Source organism: Melanotaenia boesemani, chromosome 17 (assembly GCF_017639745.1).
Source record: "Melanotaenia boesemani isolate fMelBoe1 chromosome 17, fMelBoe1.pri, whole genome shotgun sequence".
In the NCBI taxonomy this organism is placed as follows: Eukaryota; Metazoa; Chordata; class Actinopteri; order Atheriniformes; family Melanotaeniidae; genus Melanotaenia; species Melanotaenia boesemani.
In genome coordinates, this window is record NC_055698.1 from 32,531,637 (window position 1) to 32,546,414 (window position 14,778).

At 44.7% G+C, this 14,778-nt stretch overlaps 1 long non-coding RNA gene across 1 annotated transcript; it reads left to right on the forward strand.

Annotated features, from left to right (window-relative positions):
* The first annotated feature begins 2,199 nt into the window (after nucleotides 1–2,199).
* On the forward strand, nucleotides 2,200–4,160 carry LOC121657132. The gene is made up of 2 exons (XR_006013520.1): nucleotides 2,200–3,449; nucleotides 3,722–4,160. It is a non-coding gene; the product is annotated as an uncharacterized LOC121657132 (long non-coding RNA).
* The last annotated feature ends 10,618 nt before the right edge of the window (nucleotides 4,161–14,778 follow it).

The following is a 14,778-nucleotide window of genomic DNA, read 5'->3' on the forward strand; positions in this document are numbered from 1 at the left end:
TATTCTATTATCAACACTTCATTCCCAACTGCTCCTCGATTGCCAAGCCTCTGTTTGCCCTCACAGCTGGTCAAAAGCGGAGAGGGAAGACTGGTAAATTAAACCAGAAGCCAGGAGTCTTCAGAAAGCTAAAACCCGCAGATTGGACTGATGATTGTGACTCCGCCTTCCTCAACCTCAAAGAGAAGCTTCTAAATTGTGTGGTCCTCACTCACCCAGACTTCTCCAAACCACTGATCCTGTCCATTGACGCCTCTCTCGACGGTCTCGGGGCAGTTTTGTCCCAAATACCAGAGGGTGAGACAAAAGCCCGTCCGATCGCCTTTGCCAGCAAAACTCTGACTGGCTCACAAAAGAGGTATCCAGCCCATCGCTTGGAATTCTTGGCGCTCAAGTGGAGTGTTTGTGAAAAATTTGGTCATTGGTTGAAGGGACACACTTTTACAGTGTGGACTGATAATAATCCACTAACCTACTTGATGACAAAACCCAAACTTGACGCCTGCGAACAGCGGTGGGTGGCCAAACTGTCCCCATACACATTCGACATCAAGCACATCTCTGGATCAAAAAACATTGTGGCGGATGCCTTGAGTAGAGACCCCTTTTCCAGGTCAGTGGGTCAAAGGTTGGTCAGTGAGCCATACGAAAACCTGTTGGCAGAAGCTGAGGCTACAAAGATGGAAGGAGTGCAAGATGTTTTCAGGTGCAGGGTTCATTGCTCTCAGGCACCAGTCTGTACAACCTCAAAAGCTCTCTGTGGCAATCAAGTGGGAAGTCAGAGCTCCTCTGATGTTAAGTCAATCTGTGAAGCTCACATCGAGTGGGAAAAGGCTGCAGAGTCAAGAGCAGTGCAGTTTCTTAAAGTGCTTCCACAGATGGCAATCTCTGAACAAAGTGCACTTCCGGCTCTGTCCCTTGAGGAGCTCCGTCACAGTCAGGAGTCAGATCCAGACATCCAGGGGGTCCTACGGCTTGTAGAACGGGGGGAATCACCATCTAGGAGGGAAAGAAGTAACTTACCTCACAAGGCACGAGCATTATGCAAACAGTGGCATCGCCTAAAAATCCAAGATGGAGTCCTCTATAGGATTATAAAAGACCCATCAACTAGACACACAAGGTATCAGTTTGTCTTACCAACCACCTGTAAAGCTAAGGCCCTTTCTGGGGTGCATGATCTCGCAGGGCACCAAGGACAAGCTAGAACCCTACACCTCGCCAGACAACGCTTTTTCTGGCCGCAAATGGAAAGAGACATTAAGGATTACGTCAAATGCTGCCAGCGATGTATCCTTGCAAAATCCCCTGAACCAGCTGCTCGAGCCCCGCTGGAGAGCATCCATACCTCAGCACCCATGGAGTTGGTGTGTATAGACTTCTGGAGTGCTGAGGATAGCAAGCAAAGGTCGGTGGATGTCCTGGTCGTAACCGACCACTTTACAAAATTGGCTCATGCTTTCCCCTGTGTAAATCAGACAGCAAAACAGGTTGCAAAGAAGTTGTGGGACAATGTATTTTGCATATATGGGTTTCCGGAGCGAATACATTCTGATCAAGGAGCCAATTTTGAAAGCAAACTCATATCAGAGCTCCTTAGTCTCGCAGGGGTGGCAAAGTCACGCACAACTGCATACCACCCCATGGGAAATGGGCAGACTGAAAGATTCAATAGGACGCTTGGCAGCATGCTGCGGTCTTTACCACTGGCAGCAAAGCAGCACTGGACACAGCAGATACAAGCCCTGACTTTTGCCTACAATGCCACTGTGCACGAAACTACTGGATATGCACCATTCTATCTAATGTTTGGTCGAGTCCCTAGGCTCCCAGTGGATATGGTCTTCCGGCAGGTCCTGAAAGACGCCAGTGTGGTCGACTACAAGACCTATGCAGGCAAATTGATGGCAAGCCTTCATGAGGCTGCTGGCATTGCTCGGCAGCATACAAGAAAGGAGCAGCAGCATCAAGCCGACGGCTACAACAAAAAGGTCAGGGGCGCCTGTCTAAATGTGGGGGACAGAGTTTTGCTTGCCAACAAAGCAGAGAGAGGAAAAAGGAAGTTGGCAGATAAGTGGGAACCCACGATCTATACAGTGACGGACTGTAACCCCCGAACTCACATCTACAAAATCGAAGATGGGAGTGGGAAGACTAGGGTGGTGCATCGGAACTTGATATTAGATGTGAGCTTTTTACCAGTCCCTGAGCAAAGCAGCGAAGAACCCAGTTCAGCCAGCACAGATGGGATCCGTGGATCCCAGACTCAGCCATCGGATGCTTTAGGAGGTCTGCCGGAAGAAATTTCAGAGAACCGGACCCTCTCATGGGTGTGCATGTCTTCAGATGTTGGCTGTGAGTCACTGGGGAACGGTGATGAGTCGGAGGAAGGGGATGAAGTGTCACCATCTGCAATCTGGGACTCAGATCAGATTTCGTGTGCAGGTTCCTTGGATAACTCTGCAAGTAGTGGGATTGTAGGGCAGAGTGGGGAGGACTTACCTCTGAGAGACTCACCTGACTCCAATGTGATTTCCAGGTCACCTGCACCAGATGACCATAATGACTCTCAAACCAGTGTTCATAACATGAGTGGGGCAGAACATGATGACATCTTACCTGAGACAGTGGGTGGGAATCAAGCACCAGCACAAAATTCAGGGGCTGGGGGACATGTTGTCAGAACACGTGCAGGCAGAGTTGTTAAGGCAGTTAATCGTCTCATAGAGAACATGGCACAGAAACCACTTACAAGGGGTATTGTGAAAGGGTTAAGCAGAAAATCTCAGTCTTTGTTGACCCTGTCTTAATGTACAAAGGGGGCACAACAATGTATATTATGCAGTATTTTATTGTTTTGTTTTAGAAGATGTATTACAATTTTTACTTTTTTTTTATCCTCTGTGGTTAATGTTCTCACGGTAGTACGTGTGCCAAGGTTTTATGTGGTGTAAAAGGCACCATATTGACTAGGAGAGAGAGTAGCCTGATCAACTCCTGTCTTCTCTGAACTTATTTCACAAGTAGCTTTATATGCTGTGTCCAGGACCCAGATTCAAGGGGTCATCTTGGTTTGAGTGAGTGTGAACGTTTTGTCTCTTGTTATCACCTAATATACAAAATGTAGTTCTCTTCATATGCTCAGGATTTTGGAGAAATTAAGGAGAGGTGAATGTAACATGCAAGAGAAAGGAGGATTGTTTATATTGATGTGTATATATATGTGTATTATTAATTTCACCAAAATCCGTCACATTGTGTTTGGGATTATTTTCATTTCATTACATTATTATTATTTTATCTTCAACCTGACACGTTTATTTGTTTTGGCTTTATGCTTTATATTTTCTTTATTTGCAAAGTCAGCGCTTTTATTTTGAAGGCCAGCGGAAGTGATTGTAACTTCCGGTCCCTCTCTCGTCAGTCTGCTTTAACCCTGACTGCGGGAGGTATGTATCTGAGGCCGCTGTAACAAAAAGTTATTCCCATAAGTTTTATTAATCAGTTCATGTAAACAAGCCAAAGTGCTGTTGTTTGGTAACATGTTGTGAAAGTTATAATTCACGTAATGGAACTGTGCTGTTGTATTTGAGTGAGGACGTAAGTTGGCTTACCGTGCAGCTCTCCTCTCATCCTGCGTGTGTGTGTATGTGGGTGTGGCCATGGAGGGGTGCGCTTCGACGCACGTGCTAATCCATCTCTCCTGAAACTTTTATGTTAGGTGGCCTTTTGGATGGCATGAACACTCACACTCTGCTTGATATTGCATTTTATGCAGGTATGTATGTACACAGCTGTTTGGGTTCAGAAATTATATAAATTAGTGTTAAATTTAAAGTGCGTTGCCGACTAACACGGAAGCGTTCCTATGAGAAGTGTGTTCTTGATTTAAATATGTTATACATATGTATTTTGGTTTGACAAGTTTTTTTTGTATTTTCTTTATTTCCACTAATTTGGTTTATATGATTCTAATGTTGTGCATTAAGCACTGTCATATCATTTGTTGTTTTATTTTATTTTTCATCAAATTGTCAGTGTAAAGCTAAAGTCAGTCTGCTTTAACCCTGACTGCGGGAGGTGGCCTTTTGGATGGCATGAACACTCACACTCTGCTTGATATTGCATTTTATGCAGGAATAAACGGCAGTCAGACAGCATCCTCTGCGTCCTGCGTCCCTCTGTGCCCAGTCCCCCCCCACCCCCCTTTGCACCAGAACACAACGCAGCGTAGTCGGGGTGTGCAGGCGAGCTCCGGCTACACTCTAACGACCTGAACATGTAGTAAATCTGTCCTGTTGACGTTTAACCTCTTCTTGACCTCTTCTTTCTTCTTTCTCTTGTCTGAAATGACATCCCCAAAATAAAATAAGTATATCTTCACAACTACCAGGACTGGAAGTATAATACATGTATAATTTTGGTCTGAAAAGAAAACTGAGAGAATTAGTAAAACAGCCCTGTGAAATAGTAGGTTCAAACAAACCACCTTGTTTGTGTGGTTTGCTTGAAGTGGAGAATTAGCAGGAGCTCTAAAGCGGACAGAGCTGTTCTCATGGTTTTCTTACACTCCCATATAACTGTGTTTGGTTTGGATGCTGACGCTTGGTAGAGTCTTTTAGCCGAGTTTCTCCTGCCATGTTGCTATGCTACATGCTAGCATTGCTACATGTTGGCATTGCTACATGCTAGCATTGCTACATGCTAGCATTGCTACATGTTAGCATTGCTACATGTTAGCATCACTGCTTCCTGTCCGCAAACATCTGCTGGACTGCAGGATCTCATGCTGCCTCCTGTTTGTAAGGCGTAATGAAACCGGAATGATGGCCAAAGTGGAGGGAAAATTTACCTGAAAGGACAAAAAAGTCCATTCAGTTATGAATATTAGGAAAGAGTTAAACATTTTCAACAGTGTAACTTGAAGGTTTCCTCTTTTTGTGGCTTGGCCAGAGCAAAAATAAGCAAGTTTCCCAGAAAATTTGATCTCAGTCAGATTCCGATGACCTCTGAAAGGGTAGAAATGTGTGTTTTGTGGCAGAAAGCCTGGGAGCAGTTCAGCCACAGAGTGAATAGGAAGGTTGTGTTTGTGATGGATTAATGTGGGTCTTTCAGAGCTGTTAGACTCCCTTCCTTTCAGTGTGTAGAGGAGATAAGGCCGACATATTCTCAGCCTGTGATATAGATGCTGCTGAGGAATTCACCCTCTAAATTAAGCACATGTCCCATCTGAGGCTTCTACAACACAAACATGACGGCGCTTATCATAGATGGAGGTCTTTGTTGGTAATTAAAGAGCTTTGTGTCACAAACAGTAGACATCTTATCAGGATGAAGTAAAAGGCCTCACGGTTGTTCGGAGCTGCTGCTGTTAGACCTACTCTGGCTTTTCTTAGCTCACCTGGACTCTATGATGGGAACGGGCCAGATAGGCTGTAATCTACCCATCAGCTTTATAAAGCTGCCTCCTGCCCTGCAGGAGGATCTGGAAGCCAGATCCCAGACGCTGATAGGTGGAAATGTGCCGGGAACGTTCATGCTCCTGGAAAGTTTGGTGTTAGTTTGTCTGCATCACCCACTTACTGCTGGCATGTATTCCTCTGCTCTCCCACTTCCAGCCCAGTTATAGTGGCTTTGACATGGATGTGGTCCTTCTGGGTGGAGTTGAGTTCAAATGAATGAAGTTTCAACTTGTGGTTAAACAACACTTAACTAGAATTTCTTATACTGAATCTCACTATTCTCTTGTAATTCATTAGTTTTGTAGGGATTTTAGTTTAAGTTTTGTTTCCGTGTCACTGGCAGTAAAAACCTTTCAGGTGATCTGCAAGATCCAAAATATCCCACAACTTGCAGAGGGGCTACTAAATGTGATGATTCTGTGACTTCTCTGATTTACCACCATTTAATTGTTGCTTCTGAATAAAAACAACCCAAAACTAAGATGATGACCTGCTGTAAGACAAAGATTGATTCTGTTAACCCTTAATCCTCCTCTAGATCCCTGAGGTGCATCTCTTCTACTAGGTAGTGTGTATCTCTGTGGGGTAAATGTGATGGATATTTAACACTTTAGCTGATCTACGGAAGTTTTCCAGCATTTCTATCCCGTCCAGGAGGTTTACAATCCATCCACTAAATGTAGTTTTATTCAGAGACTCTATCTGGTAAATCCACAATGATCCATGATAACAGCATTATTTATCACATTTCACCATAAAAACATCACCATCACTACTATGTTACTAAGAGACCTCTATTTAGACCTGGACATGATGATGAAGCCACTTCCTGTCAGACTTTCCACCAATCAGAGAGCTTAGATTGATGGGAATGTCCAAAAGGATGACCCGGTACTAGAAGGCGGACCCGATGAAGAGGACGACCCGGTACTAGAAGGTGGTCCTGATGAAGAGGACGACCCGGTACTAGAAGGTGGTCCTGATGAAGAGGACGACCCGGTACTAGAAGGCGGTCCTGATGAAGAGGACGACCCGGTACTAGAAGGCGGTCCTGATGAAGAGGACGACCCGGTACTAGAAGGCGGTCCTGATGAAGAGGACGACCCGGTACTAGAAGGCGGTCCTGATGAAGAGGACGACCCGGTACTAGGACCCAGCATGTTCTAGTTGTCTTGTGGTGAATGTCTTGTCTCTCTCCCAGCGTTTAACCTACAACTGCTCATTTTGCCTCCACATTAGTGTGGCCCTGCTCACAGCAGAATCCCCTAAAAAGTAGAATAATATCGATGAGAACAAGCAAATTACAGTTCTGCAGTGGTGACATGGGCCCAAACAGAAAGTCTGATCCCTCAGGGAGAGTTTTCTTCAATGAAAGAACAGAATCCGCCCACGTGCAGAACATGAAGCAGCTCGTCGTTTCCAGTGACTCACCCTCTGATGAAGGCTTCCAGTGAAGCTTCGCTCGTCTTTCATCACAATTACACTGCCTGAAGCTGTGTGGGTCCTGGTCCTGGCTTCCCACAGACAAGCAGCCCCATCACCGGTCACTCAACGCAGTTTTTTATCCAGGACTTCAAAGAGATAACGTCCCTCTAATTATACACCCAACCAGCCGCTGATATGTAGCTGTTAATCACTTCTGTCCTTTTGTTTCTGAGAAAACTGAAGGCAGTGTCCCAAACTGATTCTTAGTTTTTAAACCTTTATTAGTGTGTTTTTTCATTGGAAGGTAAACAGTTGATAGGATGAAGTCAGCTCCATCCTCAGGGCACATTTTCTCAGGTGCAGGTGTATCTGCAGGTTGTGGTCAAGAGCTGAGCTCTCAGGTGCAGAGCCAGGAAGATCAAACCCCGTTCACTCCCTGATATAACCCCTGCCACTTCAAACGGCGTCGTTTAAACTGCGATTGTGAACACCTGCCTTTAAAGTCGCCATCAAAGCTGAGTCACAGAATACCCCGTGTAGGATCCTCTGGGAACTCTTTGTTCCCACTACAAAAACAGCACAAAGCCTGGCCCGGTGAACTCCGTTTGACTCCGCACCACGCTGGAGGTGTCCTTTATGTACAGTAAAGCTACAGCTGGAACACGCATGATAATTCAACAAAACAAATAGATGGATAGATGTACTTTATTAATCCCAAACTAGGAAATGTGTTCAAAGTGTTAAAGCAAGCAAAGTGTGCAAAGTAAACAAATCTATACACAATATAAACATGTCAGCAAGATTAGAAAGAATAAGTTTAATTAAAGAAGATATAAAAGTATCCATAACCTGTACAAGTATCGTGCAGATGGTCGAACTGGATGTCCACAAACAAAGAAATATGTTAACATGTTGCACAGCTAATCACAAATATAGATAAATGTTTCAAGAACTGGTCTGAAGCTGATGAACTGGGCTGGGCTGGGTAGAGTCACCCGAGGGGGCAGTATAGGCCACACTGCGGCTGTAATTCAGTAGAAGAAGTAGTTGTTCTTCCAGGACACAAAAAACTACAGCTGTGGTGGACATCCACATTAGGGATAGGCAATACCAACATTTTTACTTGTATTTACCGTTAATTACTGTGTGATGTGAAAAATTCATTTAGTGCATCAGTTGTCCACCAGGGGGCAGAAGACAGGACTCAATGGCAGTTACGTGATTATAAAAAATATTCTGTGTCTTTGTGGATGTAAACTTGGATATCTGATTTATTTATTTATTCTGTTTTACATCTGCACTTGCAAAAAACTGCATTGCTCACATCGTCTTGTCACGACAGATGTGACACCGTCACAATGTGACCACAACGTAAAAGAAAAACACAATGGCGTGCAGCAGCAGGAAGTCAGAGTATAAACTACATACAACATTCATGTTTTGCAGCTTTTTAGTGTTACAACCTCACCTGGCCAGGGCTGGTAGTCCTCTGCCAGCTCTCCTCAGATTCTCCACACCTGGTCCTGATCTGCTCATCTGCATCTAGTCTAATCAGTCACACCTGTCCCCCAGTCCTTATAATCCCCAGTTCTGCCCTCAGTCCTCGTCGGACCTTAAACCTACACACTTCATGGACTCACCCCTCCTCTGTTCCTGGTTCCTGTCCCTCCAGCCGACTCCTTCTGTTCTGTTCCAGTAAGACCTTTACTTTATGTTCAGTATTGAGAAATAAAGTATCGTTAACCCGCCTATGTCTCTGTGGAGTCCCTACGTAACAATTAGCTTCCACGTTTGCAGCTAACGCTAAGTCACCAGCATGTCTAAAATCAGGATGTTTAAAAAATAACAGGAAATTACGTCACTACGTACACACTCCAACAAAAAGCCAATAATCGACTGGAAAATTCATGTAGACGTATCAGATCAGATTATTACAGTAATCCGATTACTCCCAGAAATCTGGGACTTATTTTAAATAAGAATTTGTTTTCAATTAACTTTTCTGGTTGAATAAAAATCAAAGAAAGTGTTTGATTGGTGGTACACGCCCTGATTACAGGAAGAATCATCAGGATTCCTTAACTGTTTTCCAAGAAATGACTAAGATGCTCTGTAACACGATGAATCCCTACAGAATGCCTTTATGTTGACTGGGTCAGATGCAGTGAAGAGGACGCTGACAGATTATACTCTACATTAAATGTGATTCGGTGAGGGGCTTTAAAGAAGAAGACAGAAACAGCTGGAAGATGAGTGCGTGTTTCGTTGTACTGCAGCCATATGTTGAGTCAGTTTGTTCCAGTTAACATCCTCACTGTGACTGGGATGTCAGCCAGACCAGGGGCTTTTACTGATGACTCATCTGAGACAAGGTCACCTGCTGGAGGGGGCAACACCGTGACAGAACACCAGGAACACGACAGTGGCCTCAGATGAAAAGGTTCAGAGATGACATCTCACCTTCCAGATCAGTTACTGAGCCAAACCTGAGAACAATAGGCTCCATGTACACAAGGTCAAAAAAAACCAGGAAATGCTTCCAAAATGCTGCAGGTCCATGCAGATCCTGAGGCTGGATGAATGAAGCTGTCTGGGATATGGTGACGGCTCATGTTGCCCAAAAATCCCCCTCTGAGACAAAACCATTTGTCAAAGCCCCTCGTGTGCAGGGGGATTTACAGAGCTTCTCAGTCCTGCTCCTCACTTTCCAAACGCAAACTCTGTGGGTCCAGAGTCATATTCCAGAAAGCTAAAACAAAAAAAGCCCTGCATGCTTCTAACCCACCAGATTCCTGGGAGATATGTGCAGATATGTAAACATGGACATGAATGTTGCCCAGCTCTGCTGTGGAAAACTACGAGCTCAGGAAAAATGGGAGAAGGAATCCACCTGCTGGCCAGACGGAGGAATCATCCCCCTGATCCAAGCAAGTAGTTTTCTATTTGGAATAATAATTCCAAGGTTAAGCACGACATGTTAGTCCTGCTGCTCGGATCAGTGTGCATCATTGATTGTGTTTCTGGTCTTAATTTCAGCATCCAGCCTCATTAAGGCTTCACTGTATTTGATATGTTAATAACTTGTTAGCGTTCCCACGTGATCCCTCAGTGAACAACCTGGACCTCGGAGCTTCTCCCAGAATTCATGTCTCAGCTGCTGTTTGTGCTTATTAGCTGACAGGGAACTGAAAGACTTCCATAGTCCTTTGTTCTCAGATCAATGCTCAGAGAAAGATTCAGCAAGCTGCATTTGGTCAAAGGCTTCTTTCATCCCACGACCACCGATGAGTCGGCTCTGCCGTCTCCTCCACCCACGGAGCGCCACCTCCGTCAGCATGCCTCCGTTTACACGGCTGACCCTCCACATCAACGGGACTAACACAGGAGCAGCTTTCTCTGAAAAGTACTCATTAAAGCAATGATTATCAGATCATTAAGACACAAGAGAAGTGATTAATAAGATAAACCAACAGAGTTAAGTCCCTTAATCATCTTTAAATTGCCCCTCTTAGTGCTGTCACCATCAGTGTCTCAGCAGCGGTGATGTGTGTCTCTGTGGGGTAAATGTGATGGATATTTAACCCTTTAGCTGATCTACAGAAGTTTTCCAGCATTTCTATCCCGTCCAGGAGGTTTACAATCCAGCCACTAAATGTAGTTTTATTCAGAGACTCTATCTGGTAAATCCACAATGATCCATGATAACAGCATTATTTATCACATTTCACCATAAAAACATCACCATCACTACTATGTTGCTAAGAGACCTCTATTTAGACCTGGACATGATGATGAAGCCACTTCCTGTCAGACTTTCCACCAATCAGAGAGCTTAGATTGACGGTAACGTCCAATCAGGAGCAGCCAAAGATCAACCAGTGAGCAGAAAGTTCTATGTGTGTGTGAAAAGAAGAAAAATAATGCTCCTCTATGGCTGGAATAAAGCCAAGAAGACGTTTCTGATGCACGGTGGCGCCACAAAGCAGCTGAAAAAAATAACAGACTGGAGACGGCGTGAACACAGACTTTAAATCCTTCATTGCTCCCCAGTCGCTCTCTGATTGACTACATTTCATTCCACGTCACAATCCACACAGTCACAACTCAGGAGTCGTCAGTTTTTTGGTCCTAAATATTGAACATGTTCAGTACTTCTGATTGTCGGCCACACCCTGTTTCAGAGCCAATTGTCAGGACGAATTCGCTTGTAACACACCTCAGACCAAATGATAATTTCTTAGAATAAACTTATAAGACATAAGATAATCTGCGTTTGCCATTCTGGAAGAGGGAAAATTGGGACAAAAACAGTAATCTTTGTGTGTGTGTACATAGCTTTAGGAAGCAAAAGTAGTCTTTGTTTCACCTGACGGGTATGTTGAACACCTTCTGTGGAGGCGTTTGGTGAGGAGGCTGTGGTGGCTCTACTGATCTGAGCATACTGTCTATAGGGAGTAAAAATAGCATGAGACAGACATGAAAACGGGTCAGGGGACAAAAAGGTGAGAAGGATACAGTCCCTCTAGGAGGTCTGGGGCCAGGCCGGAAGAAAATTTTAGACATTTTGTATAAAAGCATGAATCGAGTGCACTTTGAGAAAGTGAGAGTTCCAGGCCAGTATGAATGTTTAATAAAGTGTTTAACACAGCTGACAGATGAAATGACGGCTCCTGTCCTTCACTGGGACCTTCTAATCTGAGCCAAGACCAGTTCCAGCTGCACTTAATGCCTGCATCCAGGTGTGTGACCACCACAGCATCTTCCTCTCCTAACACACTCGTTCTGGAAATACAGAGTAGTATCAGGGTTAACTTACAGCTTAATGATAGAACGCTGGTTGTTCACAGTTCAGACGTGATGTTCTACAGATCTGTTCACTTGGAAAATCGGATTTAATAAAACACGTTTATACCAAGTATACCAAGGAAAGGAGGGTTTCACAAGTTCAGAGAAATAAAGCACAGGGCTACCCTACCCCCCAGAATAAACCTACCCTGCCCCCAGAATAAACCTACCCTATCCCCCCAGAATAAACCTACCCTGCCCCCCAGAATGAACCTACCCTATCCCCCCAGAATAAACCTACCCTGCCCCCCAGAATGAACCTACCCTACCCCCCCAGAATACACCTACCCTACCCCCCCAGAACAAACCTACCCTGCCCCCCAGAATGAGCCTACCCTACCCCCCCAGAATAAACCTACCCTACCCCCCAAGAATAAACCTACCCTGCCCCCCAGAATGAACCTACCCTACCCCCCCAGAATAAACCTACCCTATCCCCCCAGAATAAACCTACCCTACCCCCCAGAATGAACCTACCCTGCCCCCCAGAATAAACCTACCCTGCCCCCAGAATAAACCTACCCTATCCCCCCAGAATAAACCTACCCTGCCCCCCAGAATGAACCTACCCTATCCCCCCAGAATAAACCTACCCTGCCCCCCAGAATGAACCTACCCTACCCCCCCCAGAATACACCTACCCTACCCCCCCCAGAACAAACCTACCCTGCCCCCCAGAATGAACCTACCCTACCCCCCCAGAATAAACCTACCCTACTTTCAGCACTGGGCTCTTCCTGTAGAAACAAAAAGAAGCCTGACGTACTTTCCCCTCAGCTCACTGTGGGGTGAAGTAGCAGCTGTGACTTATGAGAGGTGTGTCCAGAGTCAGACACCTGCTGGATTTAAAAAATCCAGCAGCTGATCTGAGGCTTTCTGGGAGTTTGTTCCAGACATGTGGAGCATAGAAGCTGAATGCAGCTTCTCCCTGTCAAGTTTTGACTCTGGGAACTGATAAGAAACTGGAACCAGATGACCTGAGGGTTCTGGTAGGTTCATAGTGGGTCAAGAGGTCTCTGATGTATTTTGATTCTAAACCATTCAGAGCTTTATAGACCAGCAGCAGAACTTTAAAGTCTATCCTCTGATGGAATAACTGAGATGATTAGATCAGTTTTTCACTTTTTAATGGAATACTTGATTCCCAGCTTTACCCAGACACATCCAGACACACCTAGCCTCACCCATCTTCACTCTTCTTCACCCAGCCTCACCAAGCCTGATCCAGCATCACCCAGACACACACAGCCTTACCCAGTCTCACCAATCTTCCCCCAGCCTCACTCAGACACACCTAGCCTCACCAAGCGTCACCCAGACACAACTAGCATCACCCAGCCTCAACCAGTCTCACCCAGCCTCACCCAAACACACCCAGCCTGCCTTACCCAACCTCTACGTCTAGTGGCCCCTAAGTTTGAGGGCCCTGCTCTAAACTCGGTTCACTTGGACGGGAGGTAAAAATGGTTATTTATTGGTGATCGATGCAGAGCCCAGCTAGAATCCTTCTGTAGATTTCATGATTTTAAACATCATAAATTAAGTCCTTCCTCAAAAGTGTCCATGAACCAGGAAGTAGAAAGTTCTGTCTGTGCTTCAGCCGCTTCCTGTTTTTTCTTCCATGTGATTTCAGGTCAGATGAGCAGTTCTGCATGTTGTTTGTGAACTTTGCATCAAGTTCTGCTAAATCTAACTGAATTGCCCATGTTTGTTACCTTCAGTAGATCAGAGTAAAACCACAGAATCCCTGAGCTGTGAAATGTGAAGATAACCTAACACAGGAAACATCCCAGAATGTTTGAATCTTGTGGCATCACCTCTCTGTAGTTCCTCTTTCTGCCTCTCCAGCAGCTGAAGAAGTGAGGGAGTGAATTCCCTCGTCATCCAGCAGCTTATTAAATCTACTCTCTCTGCATTTAGTGGAAAATCTGCAGCTTTAAATGATGTCAGATGTCAGACGTTTCCTCGTCCTCGTACCTCTGATCTGGGACAGCTCTTCTTAAAATACTGCTCTCCACAGAGAAATGTGCTAGAACATTCGTTGTGTATGTTACAGTCAGGTTTCCTCCTCATCTTCAGCCTTCATCTTTGTTCTGACGCTCCATCATCATGTTTTACAAAGCTGTTCTGCTCCACTCTCACCGGCAGACCTGTTATCATCATCTCTCCCAGAACATCTAATAATAAAACTTGTACTTAGTTTGCAAAAATAAGATGTTTAAACATTTTACTTCCATCACTCAATCTCTCAGATCTGCTGGAGGCAAGCACATCAGGATGACTTTATTTCAGTATTTATAACACAACCCTACTTCCAAAGATAATTCCAGATCTCATCCAGCCATATTTTATCCCCATTAGAAGATAACCAACATCTCAGAGGATGAAACTGAGACTTTTTACCATCTGATGGAAAATATAAGCTGATAGGGAATCTGATGGCAGCAACACATCTAGAAAAAGTAGTTCCAGGGTGATGTTCAGCACGGTGTAGCTTCCCCTCTTCTTCTACCCCAAATGTCTAGAAACATCTAGGAAGTGAGGAGACTAGTTTCAGGGTGAATTATGTTCACAGACAGTGGTTTCTGGAAGTCTTCCTGAGCAGAGATGCCAGTAACGCGTTACAAAGTAACGCATTACAGTAATCTGACTACATATTTTAACAAAATATAATCTAACGCGTTAGGATGTCCTACAATGTAATCAAATTACCGTTACTCTTCATATTCGTCCTGCGTTACTTCGGCACTCCCCACTCCTTTCACATATGATTTGAAATCAAGCGCCGTGGACGAAAGTGTATTTATCTAACTCAACACACCTTCTCATTAACGGTGGTACAGAAATTTTATGTACTCGTAAGCATGCAGTTACCTTTCTTTGCTGAAACTTGACCTTTTTTAAATCGACAAACACAAATCATTCACTGCACATGACTTTAGAAAAAAATATGATATAGAAACTTATTACCCTGGTGCATGATGGGAGGTCCGCCTCTCCACTTCCGTCCGTCATTTTTTTGTTTGGGGGGTTTCAACTAATAAAG